The sequence below is a fragment of the Catharus ustulatus genome, chromosome 2 (assembly GCF_009819885.2).
Source record: "Catharus ustulatus isolate bCatUst1 chromosome 2, bCatUst1.pri.v2, whole genome shotgun sequence".
NCBI lineage: Eukaryota > Metazoa > Chordata > Aves > Passeriformes > Turdidae > Catharus > Catharus ustulatus.
The window spans coordinates 106118684-106137030 of record NC_046222.1 but is presented as its reverse complement, the minus strand read 5'-3'; positions in this window follow the sequence as shown (position 1 = coordinate 106137030).

The following is an 18347-nucleotide window of genomic DNA, read 5'->3' as shown; positions in this document are numbered from 1 at the left end:
ATATTTTCTCTCCCTGTCTATTTAAATATAACCTGCTTGTCAGATATCCAGTCTATACAATCTCTTTACTTGTCAATGCACAAAACACTGGGTATGTAGCATAAAAATAAGAACATGACTCCCACTGTGGACATTGTTCTGCAATACTCTTGTCACTGACAAATTTTGAGTGAAGCTGAGTTTACTAAAGCACAGAATTTTATTGTGTTCAGGCAAATATATTCTACACCAGCCACCAAACAAAACAAAACAAAACAAACTCCATGAAAAGCTGAGTCATCCCATAAGGATTTTTTTTTTTACTCCATCAGGAAATTCTGATGATGGCAAACTCTGCTATTGCTTCTTTTTCATGTCGAGGTGAAGAAATATAGAGGCTGAAACTTAGTCAAGGTATTTTAAGCAAGCTGAAATACAGTTGTGTAAATGAAGTCAGGACTGCATCTTGCTTTCCCTTTAATTCCTGGAAGGAGGAAAACTGCCTGGCACTATATTATTTGCAAAGAACATTTAGTCCCAAGCACTACTGATTACATCTTCTATTCCTGTAGAACTCCTCAAAACATTAAAAGACAAAACCAAAACTAGTTGTCTTGAACTGGGATTTTTCAGAAAGAAAAAAAAAACCATTGACTCCTTTGACTCTAAACCAGCAGATAAAAATAATCTTGCATCAAACTCATTTAAAGAATAAAATTGGAAAGATGTCCAGTGAAATTGAGGGAGAAATTTTGTGAGAAATAAGCACTTCAAAACCAGAAGAATTAGAATATAGTTGCTGGTAGAATGGAAATAACTAATCAAACAAGATCAAAAGTGTCAAAACCCAGCAAGCTAGGTGCTGAGAAAAGCTGTTAGAAAATAATATCAGATATTTTCAAGTGCAGCTTATTGAAAGGTGGCTTACAAGTTTTGCAGGGTGTCTGAGGAGTGTGATCTCTTAAGCTGCTCTGGCCACTCTTTCATAAAAGCCTGTGTTGCTTTTGCTGCCCTCCCATTCCTCAAGCCCTAAGGAGGTTTAGAGTAAGCAGCAAGGATCAGCATGCAAGGGGACAAAAGAAGGGTGTCTGAAGGTGGCACACAGTACTGACAAAGGAGCTGTTGCGCTGAGAAAGCTGCAGGGCTTTCTCTGGCCCAAGTTACCCTCCCTTGCAATATTACTACAGCTCTTCCAGCACAGAAGTTGCTATATTCCTGTGTGCAGGGCACATCATGGACCATTACTGATCTACCCTGGTGGGGTCTCTCAATGCTGCTGTGAATAAGCACAGTCAGAAATGCTTCCCCAAAGAAAGGAACAGTGGCTACTGGTGATGATGGCCTTGGGAATGTCTTACACAGTGCAGTTACTATCTAGGGATGCTCTGAGTGGAAGTTTCTCAGCTTCCTGGTCTGGAATTTATGGAAATGTGCATTTCTCACAACACTGAAAGCTTCTCCACAAGTTGATTCCCTTGCATCCCCTGCTCAGCCTTTGCTATTGATTTTTTCTTCTATCTTTGTCTGAGTGCATGAAACTGAGGAAGAGAGGCTGCAATTATTATGGTTAGTGAACCCTAGTTCTTACTGCAGTATCACCTCCACACGTTTTTCCTTGCAACCACTGTGTAGGGAATGTAATTTGTCTTCCTCCATCTCTGCTCTCAAGGAAAAGATCCTGCTGGGGATGTGGCAGTGCTACAGAGTCATTACTGCTGCGATGGCCTGAGGCTACATGCAGTGAAAGGTATGTCAGGAATGGTAATCTGTTTGCTTGAGCCACCCAGTGTAAATGGCAGAAATTAGAAGCCTTTGGGTGCAGAGGGCCTTTTCCTGAGGGTTTATTTACAGGGGCAGCCATTAGTTACCCAGGGGACATCTCTCTCTCTCTACCAGCTGTGCTGTGTTATGTGATACATCAGTAATCACCATGCTAGCTTTGCACTGTCTGGTCACCTTTTGTTCTTGGTTCCCAGGGACATACACCTGCCACAAGTGTGAGTGGGTAAGGACCTGACATTTCACCCTATTCTCTCTATGGTGACACAAAAATAACAATATGGAAGCACCAGAGAATTAGTAGTATTCAGAACATGCTGAATAGACATCATCACATCATGGATGCATAAACAAAATACAAAAAGGTGACACCAAAATATTAGGGTGGGTAATAGATATCTGAGGTCTGTGCATCTGAGGCCTGATTCCCTAGCAGAGGTTCATTTGGGATGGCTTAAGTGTCAGTGGAGCAGTTGAGCTAATTGTCTTGGGCTCCCCCTGCACATCTCAAGGGTGTGATTAATCTCACCTATAATAGGTCAGTGTAATAGTAGGTCAGATGAATCCTCGCCTGGAAATGTTCATTCCTCTCTCTATAAAAAGGAGTCAGAGTGACTAATGCAGGTACCAGTGCCTGTGCTTAGTTTGCAGTTAGAGGAATCCTGCCCTCCCTGCCCAGCTTGGCCTCTAGCCAAAGCACACTTAAATTGCTGCCTAAACTTACAAGTGTATTTGAGGTTACTCTCAAATTTGTATTCTGGGTAAAGTGTTTTCATTAATACTGGAAGGCAGAAGGATAGAAGGAGGCTTGAGTTGGTTTTTCTCCCTTGTTCAAAGGTGGAGTAAATGCTTGAGAAATAGAGAGACAAAAAAATAACCCAGGACTGAAGTTATAGGCTTGGAAAAGTGAAACTGGGAGCACTTGCTACAGCTGAGAGCTGGTAGAGAGACATTTGTAAATAGGTGTGACTGCATCAGAGGACAGCTGACTTGTCAGGTTCTTATTCCTCACAGAAGGGACCTAATGGGGACTGCCCACACCTGTTAGTGTGAGCAGCTGGCACACATCTGACCATGGTGCACATGTTCAGCCCGCAGGACTTCTTACAGCCCATCCAACCAATTTCCAACAAGGCCAGGACTCACCAGCTTTAATTGATCTGGGGAGTTTTGTTTCAGTAATTCTCTCAAAGTTACAGTGTGCTTTCTCCTCCATGGCAAAATAAAATTGTTGGTTTTCCTATGCAGTAGCTGCATCTGGTCATTCTGTTGTCAAAGCCAAATGGAGCCAGGAAACTGTGGTATGACTGCAAGGTTAGAAAGGCAAATGGAAACATAGGCAGAGCTTCTGGTTCTGATTTACACAATGAACCTGGTGTGGGGGCAGGCACTGGTACCTTTCAGGAGCCTGGGACAGAAGAGCTAACTTGTGCTTGGTTTCATTAACCCATGCTGCAGATAGCCTCCAGCACCTGAGGGCTGCCCAGAAGTGTTCCCTGAGGAGCTGTGCAGATCTGGTGACAGAACCAGGGCTAGGGACCTCTGCTTTTGGGGTCCACAAAAGAGGATGCTTACTGTAATGAGAGGTTTGGACAGGCTTTACAGTGCTGTGTAGGTTTCAGCAGTGGCAGTGGGAGATTTTCCAGTGCCTCTGGAGCACTTGGTTTAGCTGTATGCTGCACAGCTGTAATTCTTCTTTCAGATGTGACTTTTGGAAAGCAACCTCCTTCATTCTTCCATTCCTTTGAATCTCCTTCTGACCATAAGACACTGCTACCCTCCCTTAGAGGATTAAAGGACAGAACAGAGTGTACCCTTGGGACATGAGATAAACTGGTAAAAGCTGCCTGTCCCTGCTGAACATGCTTATTTTGCACCAAACCACGGGCAATTTGACAGAGAGGAGAAGGAGAAAGAACTGATGGAATTGAGGCAATTCTGCAGTTAATGCACTTTGAGAGATCAACAGCAGATAAAGCACTGCCCCTCCCATCACGATGCCATGTTTGGTAGAGATTGTGAGAGCTGTCCTTTCATTTTGCCTTGTTTTGAGCAAACCTCCAGGCTGGGTTTCAGCTTATCTGTTGATAAGTACAGTTCAATTCATGGCAGTCCCAGCCCCCTCAGAGGGGCGGGTGTGTTTTGCCACCTGGGAATAGATTGCTGTTCTTCAGGTTCAGTTTTTCACATGAGCAAATCTGTGTCTCAGATGTGGCTTTAATAGCAAAGAGAACATGTAAAAAAAAAAAAAAAAAAAAAAAAAGGGACATAAAACAAAGAAACACATAGATCAAGTGAGCACTCTGAGTTATTTGTTTCTGGCTTGTCATATTTGTATCTGGCTTGTCATATAAAGCCATTGCTAATTTTCTGTAATTTTCCCACAGGGTTAAAAGAATGATATCCAAAAGCTTCTGTGTGAGGACAGATGCCAGGTGTAAGAGGCACAATGTGCATTAACTCCACATAAATCTATATGCTGTTTGAGTCAGACTACCATAAAAGAGCTGAAATGTGGCTTCACATGAAGGATGTAAAGGTAATTTACCCTGCTCTACTCATGAGGAAAGTAGGAAAAATCACCCTCCCATTTACGTGAGGTTTTAGGAATTATTTGTTCAATAAAAACATCTATCCTAATAAACTCTGTTTATACTTGGAGTAAATGGAAAGGGAGAGGGATGATATCTAACCAGGAACTGGAGTAGGAAAAACCATAAAATCTGAAAAACAGCAGACAGATAGTCTTACTCTCTCCAACACCCTGATTTCTAGAATGAATGGTTGCAAATAGACAGTTTTTTTAAAAGGACAAAGCATTGTCTGTTTACCTCTGGCATTATCCTCCAGCACTGGGAGAGAAAGAGAAAGGTGCAGAATAATTGTTCCCTCCTGACAGAGAGTAGGAAGATATTTTCACAAGAGAGCAGTGGAATTGGACTAAATTGCATTATGACTGCATAGAAATATTTTTACATGTTGAATCAAATTCTCGTGGGCCACTATTCTTCCTTTGAGCTGCAGAGGTGCATCTTTCTTCTGGCATCTCGACTATTACACACGAGTATTCCAGCACTTTTTTGGGTGTAGTATGATACTAAAAAGAATAAATGCTTTAAGAAAAATTATGACCCTGGGGACAAATGGCATTATCACTAATTGCACTTCACTAACTCTGCCTAGTCAAAAGGAAAGAAGGTAATCTGGAACAAAGTAGGTGGTTACTGCAGGATGAAGAAATTGAGCTTGGAGCTGCAGCTTGCAGTGACTCATGCTGCACAAAGAGCCGCGGTGTGGGCAGCAGCAGCAGCAGACAATTGTCAGCAATGACTGCCGCGTGCAGCCTGATGAATGAAACACTGAGCAACAGCTCCCTGGAAGCTGCAGCTCTGTGAATGGCAAGCCTTTAATTTTAGGATAGAATCCCATATCATAAATATTAGGTTTGATAAACATGTTTTTAAGGAGTTTAATAATATCCATGAATGAGGTGGAACATTGAGAAAGCAGAAAGTCTATGTGTAGCGTTTTGAGAGGCTCAAAATGTACCTTCATAAAGGTAAACAGTCTTCTGAAAGGTGCTTTCCATTTTGGGCTTGATGTCACGCATAAAAGGGATGTGAATACTATTTCTGTTCTGGTGCAAGCTCATATTTTCAGATATTCTATTTATATCCTGCAGTTTGTAAATGTTCCTCCACTACCCACCTGTGGCAGCACTGCACAGCTTGTGAGTGAAAAGGGGTATGTTCCCCTGGCACGAGTCAAATGTTTTATTTTGGAGCACTAAGGTGGCTGCAGACTAGCATCTAAGGCTCCCAAACTGTATCTAGCCTGTCCACAGGTCTGTGGCTGCCTGGCTAGCAGCTAGTGGGCAGTCAGTGGAAAGGAGCAGATGTACATTCCATTCTCGTGTCAATACAGCCCTTAGCAGTTGTGATGATATTTGACAACTGAGCTGAAAGTGTTATTTTAGGTGCAAGGGCCATGATTTGCAAAGGCTGGACTCTGAAATAGGCCAAGAAACACTGAATTGTGAATCATTCCCATTCTTCTGTTTGAAGGAGTATTTTAAATACAGCAATGTTTGTATCTTAATAATCAGATGTTTTTAAAGGCTTAGCATGTGAACCTGGACTTCTAAGGATAACAGGTTATGTAATGAATGAAAAATTGAAATAAATTATTCTCTGCAAGATATCTTTTATGTGAATAGCAAGCCTGTGATTTGAAGCTAAAGCTTTACCTTTGATCTTGATCTGAAAGTGTTCTGAGTGCTGTATTGCAAGATGCTTCTAGCTGTGCAGCCCATCCCTTTGTGTTACCTCCTCAGCTTAGCAGCTAACATAGGTCAGGCGCTGGAACTGCATTTACTGATGTCCTATTGTCAAAGCAGCCTCCTGCAAAGCCACAACAACAACAACACGAAAATTGTTAGCTTACAGGAACAGTGTGTTACTCAGCACCAGCTTTATTTGGCTGATTTTAATTTCCAGACTTTGAATATTTCCACTCTTAGTCTACAAACTGCTATGCTTTAGCTAGGTCTGAGTTTTGCTGTTCTGCTCTGGCCTGAGCTCCTTGTCTACACTTTGTGCCTATGCAGCCTTACACTTCTTGGTACAGATGCTCTGTATAAATGCCAACTAATGAATGTATTCGATCCCCTTCCTTCCACTTAGCTGACATGTACAATTCTCAATCCCACTGAAACAAGTCAAGTGAAAGATACTGCCACTTTTTCTATATACTCATAGCAAAGACATTTTAGGCTCCCTTATGCATACTTTTTGTTCTGCAAGTCTTAATAAAAAGAGACTTGTTTGAATGAAACTTTTATCAAGTTAGATGGGTGCCACAGACACTGAACAATGTTACTTCCCTTATAGATGCTATTGTTGTTTCTGCATCACTGCTGTTGATTTCTAACTGACTTTTTCCAAAATAAGGGGGAAAACTTATGCTTTCTGACCGTGCTTGATAGCTACTCTTCTTTTAAGAGATCTTCTGACACGATCCATCATTATTCATTGACCTCTTAATCTATTTTTCCCACATGCACAGTCCTGCTGGTTTAGCAATGTCTTTGCTAGATAACAATACTGCAATATATCCAAGGAAAAAAAAATCAATTTCTGACATAGTTCTAATAGAGGAATCAAAAATGGCAGAAGTTGAACAAATCTAGGATTTGCAGCACAGGGTTAACTTAAGTGCTGAGAAACATGCAGTCTTCAGACCTCGTGGAAACAATATCCCAGACAGAAGTTTATATCATTTATAAAAAGGAAGGTGATCTCATGTGCTACAGAATCAAGGAAGTAAGAAATGGAAAAAATGCACTTGGTCATCTTGACATCAGCTTAGGTTTTTTCTGTGCAAATACATTTTCTGGTGCCTTCTCTGAATTTCTTGTACATGTTACTAAGGATTTACTGTTTATTGTAGTGCTTATTCATTTCTTCAGAATGGTTTTCACTCACAGCTGAGAGGATGGGTGGTGAGTGCTAGGCTCTACTGGTGCTCAGCCATGACTGTTCTCACAGCTTGATTAAAATGGGACAGAATGAGCAAGAAAAGCAATATAAAGGTAATCTGATGAAAGGTCCTAACTAGAAAGTTTGAAGGCCTAAAGGTAAAACATAGAAGGGCTAAAGGAATGTATGGTTTCACTGACTTTTGCGTCCAATCTGAAACCTCTTGGAGAACTTTGCCGCGGTGTATGTGCGTAGCTTCTAGACTTTCTCCAACTCACACTCCCTCCATGAACCTGAAGTCTGCTTTCTCCTGGCTAGGACATTTGCCTCTCAAGAGATTACAAGTACTCAGATTTCAAGCATTTAAGAGGGTACCCTTTAGATTCCAGTTACTTTTTCTTCTTTTGCTTAGTTTTGAAGACAGTTTGTTTAACATAGGATCTAATTTGACCAGTTGCAGTATCAATGACAGGAGAATAAAATGAAAAAGGAGTAAAATATTTTAGTGAACACTAGCCCTGTACTGCATTTAAAAAATTCATGACTCAGAAAATGTTGAATGGATTGAGTTCTCCATGGCTCCTCAGTGACCCGCACAGATGCTTCCTGTCTTGATTTCAGTGTTTGTAGCTCTTTGTAATTTACTTACATCCCACGCAGACATCCCTTCACTAACATCCTGTGAACCTCTAGCTGTGTTTCCTTATGAGTGCCTGGTTTCCTACGAGCAGAAGGACTCGTTTGTGTGAGGCTGCTTTGTCACAGTTGAGAGCTGAGGGAGCTCAGCTTGCCTGTACAAAGATGCAGACTGTGGTAAATGAAGGATCTGACCAGGACAAACATATCTCCTGTAAAAACAGTAGCAGTTCTGTTGGATTTTTAGTGTTGACTCAGACTTTGTGTTTCTATTAAGTAGAAATAGTGACTTACAAAGTGTGAAACTACAGCAAGAATCAGGCTACACTGGCACCATTCCACACATAGTTTATGCAGACTTATTCCAGCCTCTGTCCTGTGAGAGCAAAATTTGTTCCTGATAACAGTACTATAATGATTCAATGCTTAAGCTTGTGATGAGCCATCAGTTCCTGGTCTTTGGAACAGCTCAATCTCCAGACAAATAAAAGCTTTCTAACTCACAATGACATGCTAACACACTTGGTGCTTTTCCTTGGAAATAGCTCCCCATAAATGTATGACATGAATCTTAACATAAATTTTATAGGAAGTTTGCAGCCAAATGCAACTAAGTCTGAATTCCCCTCTCTCCTCTCCTCCCTAAATATTCTGTAACTTTTCTGCTGGGAACAATCCTTGACCATTAAACCATCATGTTCCACTACTGAGTCAGAAATTGTCTTGGCACAAGGGGTTACTTAAAGTTTACACAAACCAGTTTTTCCAGGTTCTGTGTGGGGTTTAAAAGAATGGAAAGTTACCAGAAGCAGGACAAAACCAGGTGCTGGATAATCAGAAGCAAGGATTGCAGAAGTGACAGGACAGCCTTAGTGAGGTGGTCAGGATAGGCAAGCTGGCACTTGGTGCAGGGAAGGGAGGGGACAGTTAAGAGTGGGTGACTGAAAAGAATGCAAAACACAAGCTGTAAAGGGAAATTTGAGCTCTCTGAAAGTCACTTTGCCTTACCTGAGTATAGTGAAGAATGGGAAGCAGTAAAACGTGCATGCCATATATGATATCTAACAAGAACTATTTACTCTTCATGACACTACAATAAGTTTTGGGTCTTGGTTTGCCGTGCAGGGCATGTGTAGTCAATGATACACGTGTAGCCTGTGCATTGCATTTGCACATGCATCATCTCATGAATGCCATCTGCCACTGAACACAGGAGTGGTGTGAAGGAAGGCTTTACTTTCTGTAGTAAGGATTTGCTCAAAGCATAAAATTCACAATGGAGTTACCCACTCCAGTCTGGGTAGCATACAGTCTCCTGTGATTTCTTAATTACACCAAATAAGCTCTTGTAACAACATTATTTCTTTACCTTTGCACTATCATTGCACCCTAAGAGCAGAGGTGGAGGCAGGGAATGCATGCAGTGCTTGGATTCTGGAATCTGGTGTATTCCAGAAGTTCTGAGGACAGGAGGTGCAACAATGTGCTCCTAAGCAGCCAAAGATGTAGTTGGACCAAAACCTGTCACACTGAAATAACTTTCCCCTTGCTTTTTGCTTTGGGCCAGACCCAGATAGCATGGGACAAAGCTTTCCCCTGGGGCACTGTACCTTCTCCTTTCCTTGCCCAGCAAGGCTGTGCCTGTGCTGGGGTGACAAGGGCTGCTTGCAGCTACAGGTGATATTCCACATTTTAGTTCTGTTGTCTCATGAGTTGTTGGGCAATGAGGTGAATCCCGTTGTACAGCCAGTGCTCCCCTGATGGCATTAACTCTTCTTCTGCTGGCTGTGACCTAGCTTTGGCTTAGATGTCTGCACTACAGCTGATTGTGCAGGGTGTGCCAATTCCCTTCCTTTGGGAGCTATTTTGTGATGCTTGCATAGAAGAGGCTACAGAAGTGCAAGGCTTTATTAGATGCAGTGATATATTTCCATAGAAAATATCACTGGTTAAGAGGTGGAGGAGCTAGGAGGCAGGACTCCATTCACAAGTCTAAGGACATCCTAAATGGTTTCGAGATTCCTTGTATGGAAGAACTGGTTTAGAGTCTCCTTACACAGAAATTAATATCATCTCCCCTTTTCTTCTGGATCATAAAGTCTCTGAGAGAAGGTTGCTGTGCACATCTGCCAAGGAAAGGCAGTGAAACTCTAGTTTTGGTCTGGCCACCCTGAGAGCTACTGTAATATAAACTAAAAGGCAGATATTCTTGGCAGATAAGCCTCTGCCAGCCTTCCTCCATCAGAATGGCCTCTTACTCTTAGCAAGACCATTTTTTCAGGATGCCATTGTGTGCCCTTTACTTTTCTCTGTCGTAACATGGATTTCTTACAGCATTCTTTGCAAGAGGCATTGCATCCCACTCCATGGCAGCAAACCATTACTTAATGTGAGAAAAGGATCAGAATCTAGTCCATCAATGAATTTGCATTATTAACTGTAATTATTGCTGCATTTTGTTGCATCTCCTCCTTCCTGAGTGCTTCTCATCATGTGTTTTAGCCACAGTGTTCAGTTCAGGATACTGAAACAAATATGTCAAGATTTTGAATCTCCTTCTTCTGCTGAGGCCTTTCAGGCATGGGAAGATGATCAATAGAAACTTGGGTTTTTTGTCCTGCCAGACCCCATTCTGTCTGTGGAGCTCACACCACACTCACGCCTGTTGAGCAGAGACCCTGCAGCACCTGGCCAGAGTGGTGGCACATCTCTGTGCCACGTCTCTGCAGCTCCCATCCGAGCAGGTGACGTGGCCCCAGATGGAGATGCCCTGTGCTGCCGTGGTCTGTGCTCAGAGGTGATGCAGGTGATGAGAGCACTGTGGGGGCTCTGTGTATGTGGGGCCACCATCCCTGCCACCAGAGGGGCACCAGCCGGGGTGGGGCTCAGCGGGCAGCTGGAGCCACCCTTTGCCCTCACGCCAGTGTCACTCTGCCCCTGGGTGCTGCGGGGTGAGGAGTGGGGTCTGGCAGGGCACAGGCAATCCTGCAGGATGGGGAGGAAAGGCTGTGGGGGAAGGGGAACAAAAGGAAATTCATTGATGGAAAGCAGAGGGGGGATATGGGCTTGTTTTTATTTTTAACAATGGGCAGCTGTGAATTTTTACGCAGGATTATTTTAGGTCTTAGACCAGGCTGTTTCATGCTTCATTGGTGCCTGAGTTTCCCCTCCAGCTATCTGAATCCAAGTGATATTATTTGCAATTACTTCAAGAAAGCAGAAGCACAGGGGGAGTGTCCTCGGTGAATGGCTGTAATTTCTGTGCTGTGGCTGCCCAAAAGCTATTACAGCTCTGCTATCTCTGGCTGCCTGCCAGCAGGAAGGATTCCTTCTAGAATTAATTGCATTTCCCACCTTACAGATACTCCTGGGAACATGAACCAGGCTTGCAATGGGTGTATTGCCTTGCAAGAAATAACTACATGTCTTCTGATGTGCACCATAGAAGGGCAGTGCAAGCAAGAAGGTAGACATGCTACTCACTTTCAGATCTTTGCCTATAGCCAAAAATTAGTAATGGTGGGAAAGAGAAAATAACCCCAGTGCTAGGCTCATTCCTGTTTCTGGTACAGAGGAAGTGTGGGCTGCTTCTCCAGAGTGTTATTCACAGCGATGTGCAGAAGCTGCTGCCTCTGTGCTTTGCTACATGAAAAGAGGATCTGCAAGAAAACTGCAAGCTCAGGCTTTTTGTCTCTGTTGTATTTTAATGTTTAAATAGAGGCACCAGAGCTGCACCTATATTGTAGGGTGAGTGGGGACACAGATTTGAACTTTCCCCTCATCTACTGGCATAGTCACCTTCCTGTGCAGCCTGTGTGCAAGGTTTGAGATGTGCTGGCTGAACTCAGGCTGTCTTTAGCACAAGCCCCTTGCTGTCAGCACAGAGCAGGGTAAACATGCTGTTCCCTGCCTGGTCCACTCCCAAGGATCACACATGCTTCTCTCACACCACCATTGTAGGAGGCACATCCAAGGCAGGGCACCAAGCCACACAGAAAAAGGGCAGCTGGGAACTCTTAGGCTATTGTAGCACATCCTGTCCATGCAACATGGGGGATGCACTACATGGAGCTCGTGGGCTCCTGTGGTGACCAGCGTGGGGCAAGGAGCCCAGACAGACTCAGCCTGTGGCTGAACACCAAAAGGTGCCACCTGGATTTGGCAGATCTTTGAGGACTGTTTGTGGAAAAGAGCCTGTAAAGCTCAATGTCATTGTGGCTACCCCATCCCCTCTCGTGCTTTTGAGGCAGGGAGTCGTGCCAGCCACCTGCTAATGTTGGGCTGCAACCACACGGCTGTGCCAGGTCCACATGGACCACATACTCCTTGTTTCCCCTTTGCAGAAAGAGAAGGGAAGGAGGAATTGCCTGAGAAAACTCTCTCAGTCTCTCTCTCTCTCCCTCCTTCACAGTATAGTGAGCTTACGGGACGAGTTGCAATCTGGCCTTATAGATTTTTTCTTGATAAGTCTGGTATTTTTATGAGAGGGCATGTTGAAACATTATGATTGGTAACATTTTTGTTAGATACATTCAACAGACCTGAAGTGGTGATTAGAGAGCAGGAATCAGGCAGGCAAAGGGGAAGGAAATATAAAGAGAAAAGGAAAGCCCCCCCCCCCCCCAAAAATAATAACAACAAAAATCATCCCACCAAAATAAAAATCCTTTTTTTTTTTTCCCTCTGTATCTTTTAACACCAAAATGCCAAAATGCCCACTACTGAGATCTTCGGTGAACTGTCACAAAAATGTTCATGTTAAAAAATACACCAGTTTATTAAAGGACTGAGGTAATTTCATCTACTGTCTTTTGATCTGCTCTTCTACTAAGGGAGCAAAGAAAATGAAAAAATAAACAAAATGTTCATATAACCTAAATGGAAACAGAAAATGCTGCTACTGCATATCTCTACATAGGCAACTGCTGTTCTCTGGCTCTGCTTTATTCCCTTTTGTTCTATTGCACCAAGACTGATGTAGTATAATATTATTGATAATATTTTTATATGACAGGTTAGGTAAGTGAGATTAGTGGTACTTGAGAAGGGGTACATTCTTCTTTCTTCACCTGTCAAGCAAAAGGTAATTCATTCAGCATCCCAAATGAGCTGTGGTAGATACTCGTGGTACAGAGACAGTGCTGAAAACACACACTGAAGTCAGCATCTGATGCAGTGTCCTGGGAGTATTCACATGTCTGATGGATGTTTTACATCCCTGCATCACTACTTGGCTGCAGAAGACAAGGAAGCAAGTTGGTTCTCTCGGGGTCTGTGTTTTGGTTCATGAAACCACTAAGGTACCTCTGCTGCTGCCTCCACACACGTTTGTACCCACCCTTGCCAAAAGCTTGCACTGGAGCACAAGTGGGAGTCATAAACCTTGGCTGCTTTGCCTCTGGGATCCAGAGCAGAAACTTATGGTAGAATAAAAGGAATGTGATGCCACCTTAAACCTAGCAGCAGGGGGAAGCCCACACATGCACTGTGAACACGTTTCCCATACCTTCCCCACGCAGAAGCACAAATGGGAATGTATAGACTTCATGTCCCTAAGGGTCCATGGGAACTCCCAAGCTGTAGAGGGGGAGTAGGTAGGCATGCTATTTCCATCTCCTCTAGCTAAATTGTTCTGCTTGGCATAAATAATTAAATTCTATTGCATCGCATGAGGAAAATAGTGAGATTAGTTTGGGAAGGCGCTCACTTGGGAGACTGAATAGTTAGACTGAAATTCTTGTTTTGGCTTTTAATTATTTATACCAAGCGGAACATTTTTGCCAGAAGACATTGAAAGACATTCACCTAATTGAGTAATATGCTTATGATTAAGTTTAGCAGTGGTCAGGCAGAGCATTGACAAGACTACCAGTATATCCCTGCTTAAACTGATTCTGGTCTAGGTTTACCATGATTAGGTTGACAAAAACCAGACAATGTTTGCTTGTGCACAGCTCCAGTAGCAGTAATGCAACCAGCATTGTTATAACAGGGCATTAATATTTCCCTAGTAAGAAATAATTTAACTTTCCAGACATAGACCCTGAATTAGTAAAAATTATACAGATGCATAGAAACGATTGAGTGCAGGGGCAGAAAGGCAAATGTTTCAGTTATTATTGTCTCATGTGGGATGCAGTGAAAGAGGCAGCTTACAACATGAGATAGATCATTCATACCAGAAGAGGAATCACAGATTTGATAATATGTTAGAGATTCCTTAAGTGAGAACTGCATAAACAAAATGATCCCTTTTGTGCGAAGGAAAATGTTTCTTTAGAATTTAGAGTTTGCTTCTTCCTTCAGCTACTGTCAACAAAATGGCTTTGGTGTTTAAATATATGTGGAAAATGTGATTTAGCTGTGAGCACTGCAAGTGGAAATAACTATTGTTGGCTGTTTGCATGAAAATGGAGAGCTGATGTGACAGCTGATTTGGTTGAATATGATGTACCTTATTAACCTACAGTAGTCATGTGGTGAAGTCCAGTCTGTAATCACTGGAAATGCATTAAGTTGGAGAGCCTGGGATCCCATGCATGGGCAGATAGCTTGAGCTGCTCATACACTCAGAGGTATGCCTCAGTAACTTTTTGAGAAAATGGTATGGTTCACTCAAGCATAGTTTAAAGTACAAGATTCACACTGATTTATCACTGTGCACAGTTCTGTTGAGGCTACTGGGCAGCCATGGGACGTGGCTGGTCAGGGAGCATCCCGAGACAGGAGGGAGCAGCTGTGTCCTTCACATCTGCCTGTCTGATTCCCTGTGGTTGTGCAGCCCCACTGCACCCTACAGCTGATCTCATACACCAGCTGTCTAAAGCCAGTTCTGCTGTTGCCAGTGTGACCCTGCAGATGCCAAGTAGCCAAAATGCAAAAATGGGATTCTCAGATGTGGTCACGGTACAAACTTACACTGCTCTTTTGTGTTATGAACCGCACTTGCTAAAATACAAAGGAGCAGAGCTGGTGTTGTTAAGCAGATGATACACTGCCAATGTCAGTAAAGCCATTCATGTCAAGGTTTTCAAACTCCCAGATGATCTGGAAACTGCTTAAAACAGACACTTATTCTGCTCTTGTAATTTATTTTGCAGATGAGGCTCTCACTGATTTCACTCCTTCAGTGCTATTAGCACTTCTCATCAAATCTTTCCTTGTTAGAGCACCAGTTGGAGAGCTTTTATGCGCTTATTATTGCTAAAAAAATTATTTTCATATCTATCACATATGATTTCTCTTATCTGTGTTTTTCAGACTGCATCTTGGCAGGAACATATCACAGTATTAAGTGTTTACAATTTCTGATTTAGTCACTGGCCACTCGTGTACAAACCTATGCTGCATTTTATGCTCACATTAGACATACAAACTGTTCAGGGTTTTTTCCCAAGGGACAAAACGGCAGAGCTGGGAACAAGGATCACTGTGCCAGTTTGGACCCCATTCACCACATGAAAATGTCAGAAGGTTGTAAAGAGATTCTCTCTGCTTTTGATATTACAATGCAAAAACATAAAAGTCTTCTGAGCCCTGTTCTTGTGAAAGAAGACTCAAAGTGACCAAAAATGCTTCCAAAACTCTTAGGTCTCACTTCAAATTCTGGTCTAGATCTCCTAAAGGTTAAATACAGGATCACCTGCAGAGTATTTAGATTTCCTTACAATTGACACTGCTTTTCAAAGCCTTCTTGCACTTACAAACTGGGTCTGAAACAAGGTGGAAACAGAGGGCAAAGCAGAAGAAATTCTTCCTTCTAAGAGCTTCTGTGCTTTACTGTAATTGCCACTTTTCCCCCTCCTCGAAATGCAGATTATATAAAGTTCTCTCAGCTTCATGGCAGTCTGAAAAAGGGATTTAGCTTTTTTAGAGTGAAAATGGGGTTGATGTGATGCTCAGAAATGAGAGGACAATTGCAGTGTAAAATTGGCTTGCTTGTGCACGACAGACAGACAGGATGGTGATGTGAAAGGAAGATTGTGAGGGCTGATTTGATTAAAAGGCTGTGAAAGCAGGGTCTGAATGGGTATGTCTGGAATGAAAGGGCATCTGGGGGGACAATTTTCCTGCAGGGTGGGGCTTTTGGTGTTTGGCATTGCAGATGCTACCTTACAGAAATGCTATGATTTAAGAGCACACACTTGGCTCTATGTTTGGGACAAACCATATTTTCAAGAGTACACATGGATATATCTTAATATTTTAAAAGATTTTCATTTTGTTTTCTGAAAGCAAGAAAAATTTTGTTTTTCTTTTCAGAAGTGGAGTGATATCCTAGGAACACTTAAAAGATCTTTTTGGTATCATGTATCATCTGCCTTTAACAGGCCTTCTTTTCTCTATCATATTGTCATTAAATAACATATAATGATAATATATAATCTATATAAGACATTCCAGAATAGGGAAAATTCATGAAGCTTACAGGATCATGATGTTTCATATTCAGACATCATGCTGGGCAAAACTGGGACTCTCAGATGTGATCACAGTATAAACTCTTACACTGTCAACAGAGCTGTGGATTGGCCTCATGCCACCAGCAGGTGCCCATGGTTAGAGATGTGACCTAAATTTTACATGTTGCCATAGATATTTAAAGAAGGGGAACTGAAATGCAGGTTGATTCATAAAATGTTCTGGCTTTTCCTTTCTCAGGAATCTCTAATGAACTTGAAATTGTCCTTCTAATGAATTATTTGCTACTATAAACCCCAATGCTTTATTCACGAACATTGTTGAGGTGCCTGGGCAAAACCAGTCATAAATCATTACTCACATTGCTGAAATTTTTGTCAACATCTTTCATTTCCAATTTGTGTCAGGACAGGGCTTGCACTCACTTGAGTGCACATAGTGACAGGTTGAAACTTGAGCCAGGCTTAAAGTGATTTCCATGCAGAAGAGAGTTGCTGTCCTTTGGTGGGAAGTACATGAAGAGATTCTTACTGTGTGTGATACTCAGCAAGCATTTACTGTATTTATTGAGCATAAAGTTGCCTCCATTAGATGAATTTATGTCAGCAGAGTTGTTATTCATGTGTGAGAGACATAAATAATAGAGCCAGAAGACCTGCAGTCTCAGAGCCACATGAAACCTAGGAATCTGAGTGGGGAGCATTAGTGTTATGCAAGTGATTTGTTAATGAAAATGTGAATTTAAAGAATTCTTATTTCTAATGATGGAGGAAAGGGTCTTTAAGTAACAGTCTTCTATCAACTGGAAATGGTGTAAACTGACTTTTAGGGTCCCTCATTTACATTTTATAAGAAAGCAGGACTAAAAATACAAGCCTTTCAAAAGCTGGAAAAAGCAAGCCAGTCCCTCACTGAAGCCTCAGGAAACAGGGTCAGGCTCCAAGGGAAAAAGAAGAATTTATCTAAATATACAAACTCCAGCCAGAGGTTTAGTTGAAATATTTAGTCCTTTAAATTCTGAAACAAAAACCTTCCACAGAACTGGCTGCCTAGGTTCTGGGGTTTGGTAGAGCAATGTATTCCCTTGTGTTTTTATTCATGTCACCATAATGAAAGCTGACTTGCTTTTTGAATAATATATACTTTATCTACATAGTGAAAGGAACTGAAATGAACATCATTAACTGCACATTTATTTATAGGGTGCCTCATATTAAACAGAATGCCCATTATAGCTGTAAGGGGTTTTTAACATAAGGAATAGAAAAAACTAGGAGAAAGTGGATTTTCATTGTAAGCAAAATACCTTTAAAAAGCTTGCCTCCTGCCTGGTAAACAGATGAAGAAAACATTGTACTTGCAATGTACATTCTAGCTTTGGGGTGTCACATGGCCAAAGACCAGGCCCTCAAAACCTTGAGCCTTTTTATGACAAAACATATCTGTGAATACAGAGCAAAACAGACTTTGCTCTGGCATTTCCCTCAGCAATGTCTGGATGTAAAAAGAAGATTTAGGACTTGCCATGTCACACCACCCCTGCCATCCAGATGCTGGAGGAGCTGTTACCCCATCTGACACCTCTTGCAGCAGCTCACAGAGGGAACAGCCACCAGTTGTTGCTGGTGTGCAGCAGCTTTTCCATAATAAAGACTGCAGCTGCATCTGGTGAATACTGGGGAGCAACACAGGCGTGGAGGGAGTCAAACTGTAGAAATGTCCATGGTAGCATGTTACTTGTCATATAAACATTTGGGGATGTCTTTTCCTCCATCATCTGGTTCTAACATTGATTCAAATTATTTCAGCAGCCACTGCCTCTGACTTATTTTGAATCTTGTATAACAAAGCACCCCACAGTGCTTTAGCCACCAGCTGATCAGAGAAAGCAATATTTGCCCTGGATATTCAGGGAGAGTCTGGTTCTGCAATGCTGCTGAAAGGTCAGGAAGCCACAAAGCATTTAGAATCATAGAATCACTTAGGTTGGAAAAGACCTCAAAGATCACCAAATCCAACCATTAACCAAACACTGCTTCCTCTCTCCTTACTTGC